At 39.3% G+C, this 3,071-nt stretch overlaps 1 long non-coding RNA gene across 1 annotated transcript; it reads left to right on the forward strand.

Moving 5' to 3' along the window:
* Positions 1 to 1,424: 1,424 nt before the first annotated feature.
* LOC148994764 (uncharacterized) lies at positions 1,425 to 2,721 on the forward strand. Its single transcript, XR_016150733.1, has 3 exons — positions 1,425 to 1,529; positions 1,748 to 1,849; positions 2,560 to 2,721. It is a non-coding gene; the product is annotated as an uncharacterized LOC148994764 (long non-coding RNA).
* Positions 2,722 to 3,071: the final 350 nt, after the last annotated feature.

The raw sequence follows: 3,071 nt of genomic DNA on the forward strand, positions 1-3,071 counted from the left end.
TAGCCGTAAATAAAATGACCCACATGATGATCTTTCACCTGACGAACTCATCCGGGACGATTCCTCATGCTGCACGCGCATTCCCAGAGGATATCTTCAACTCCTGCGGCTGCTGGTAAGTGGTGTTTTATTCTCAGCGAAGTGATTTTGATGTTTGTTTACTTATTATTATTATTTTACTAGAACGACGTGAAGAGAGCATGCAGAGAGATGTTGTTTGTATTGCTGTGTGTAGGCTGTAGAAGTAACGTTAGCTTGCTGTTTGAGGGAGAAAAGTTTCACGGGCGTGGAGGGGTGTTATTTGACTAAAAACTATTATTTTTACTTTAAACTATTATTATTATTACAGTATTTATTTAAAAAACGTAGAGCGCCATAAAAATTATTATCACAACTCTGGTAAGTGAATAGGCTTATCACATAGGCTTACCAGTATCTGTGCCTCTGTGAACATTTCCCCTAGTAACGTTTCTATTATATACTATTATTGTATTATTATACTATAGCAGCCTGGGCAGAATCTGTAGTTTTAGCAGGTCAGTGAACTAGTGAGCCAGTTCCAAACACTGTCAGCAACCTTTACATCTTGTCATGGTCACATAAAAATGGTTTAATCAGCTAATATTGAGCAGCCTACAGTAGGTAGACAACCAGAATGTGGTTTTTACCACCACAGTTTTGCCGTGGCGGTAAAAGTTGAGGTGTATTTGCTGCCTTTGGCGCTACAATCACAGACTTTGAAAAGTGTCCGTTTTTTGTGTAATCTTCAGCTGCGCAATAGGAGGTTTGCAGTCACGTGATTATGATGACGCGCGAAAATCAGATGGAGGGCAGGAAGTGAAGAGCGCAATGGACGAGATGGAGGAAAGTCAGTACTGTACAACTTAAGATGCAATTTCAAGAGAAAGATATAAACAGAAAATTGAAACATATGTTGGATGTGATCCTGACGTCATGAAGAGGAGCGATTTTTCAACCGAAGCGAAATATTTGCCTGCCATCGAGGCGGTAGATATCACCAACTACCTTGTCTTACAAACATCCTTCTACACTAGAATACAAATGAAAGCATACAAAACTATGGAGGCATACAACTTCTTTGTAAGTGGTTGGGTTCACGACCTCGGTACCAAAATGCTCCACAACGACTGTCGTTTGGTTTTCGCCCGGGTGAGTGACATTTCTTTATTATTGTCCTGTGTAATAAACGTAACGTTAACTTAATCACATGCTGCATGTCCCAGTTTTGGGAACACTGGTGTTTTTTAAAAAACTAACATTTGTAACTTGTAATATTTTTTGTATTTATTTATTTTTATTCTTTATTTGTATGGATGAACCACGAGTCTGAAAAAAATACTACTAATACTACTATTCTATTCTTACTAATAGAATAATACTATTCTATTCTTTTATCAGATTGTCAGAGTCCTGTTCACATATCCATTGAGGCAGGTGTTAAGATGCGAGAAACAGCCTCCTGCACAATGAAAAAGTGCAAATGGCTGATGCCATCACACGTAAAAAAGGTATTCAAATGTACTGTACATAACATTTCTTTTGTTTTGTACCCTACTTTACTAAGGGAAATGACAGTGACTGTCAATTTCTAAAACACGCTTGTGCAGGTAACACAGGGAAAGTCTGATCTAACACTGCAACCATTTTTGAGTCTGTGTTAAAAATGGTCAGTTATTTTTTGTCATTTCCAGTAATGGGGCAGTACTCATGCTTTTCAATTTTCCAGATTCCTGCTGCTCCTGTAGCTCATATAGACTTCTCTTCAGCAAAATCCAAAAAGCAAAAACTGGATGATGCCATCGCTGGGAATTCAACTGAACAGCCCAAGGTTGTGAACCCAGTTCAATGTCCAAGAGTGAAGAAAGGGTCAGAAACATATGCTAGGTTTTTTGAGTCCTTAAGCAGAAATTGTCCAAGGAGTGCTGCACTGATGGTTAGGGAGAATTACCACAAAGAATTTGTCCCTAAATCTTGTTTGCTGCCTAAAACTGTTCTTGAACACAGAACACCAGAGACTCTGCAGCTACCACCCAAAGGGCTTGAAGAGCTATGCCAGGATTTCCAGCTAGAAGAGCTAACCCCCTCTCAGGTCCAGGCTGTAGAGAAGGCAACTCAAAGCCAGGGTGCATCTAGGATCTGGTTTCGACAAAGAGCTGGACGCATAACTGCCTCTAAACTGAAACTAGTGCTTAAAACTAACCCTCTGAATCCATCCAAGAGCTTGATTAAGGCCATTTGCTACCCAGAGGCACACAGGTTCACCACAGTTGCAACAAGGTATTTAGCGATTGAATTAGGATAAGATGGAGGTGAGATTTTGGTTAAGGGTAAACATAAGGTATAGGCTTGTTAGTCAAGGGTTAGGCAGGGGTAGGGTTAAGTATAGGGGTTAGGATAATGGTACATATATAAACCACTGATTGTAATAATGTTGCCTAAAATACTGACCCACTCAGAAGTTTCCATATCCAACAATCAAAACTAAATATTAAATTACCACTTCATTTTTGGCTGATTATTTTTTTGTACTGTTTACAGGTACGGATGTAAACATGAGGCACAAGCCAGAGAAGAGTATGAGAGGCTGATGTGTCTGGAGCACGAGGGCTTCTCTTGTATGCAAAGTGGTCTCTGGCTGAATTCCAAGTGGCCTTACATGGGAGCCTCGCCTGATGGGACTGTCATGAACTGGGATTTGTGAGATAAAGGTAATATGGTGTAATATTTAATATTCTTTAAAAATGTGCTAAAAAGATGTTTCACATGTCAAAATTAATAATATTAAATGTTTTAATTAGAGAAATAAGCAAACATATATAAAAATGTACATGTTGTTTTCACTGTGAATTTTAGTGCCCACACTGCAAGAAAGGTGAAGGAAATCTACGCCTGTGTGCTGGAGACAAAGGATTCTGCCTCATTAAAAATGGGGATGATGTTACACTGGACAGGAGCCATGCTTACTACTTCCAAGTTCAGGCACAGCTTCACATTGTGGATGCTGAATATTGTGACTTTGTGGTGTGGAACTCTAATGACATTTTTATTGA

This window comes from Pimephales promelas, chromosome 3 (genome assembly GCF_988280905.1).
Source record: "Pimephales promelas chromosome 3, fPimPro1.hap1.1, whole genome shotgun sequence".
NCBI lineage: Eukaryota > Metazoa > Chordata > Actinopteri > Cypriniformes > Leuciscidae > Pimephales > Pimephales promelas.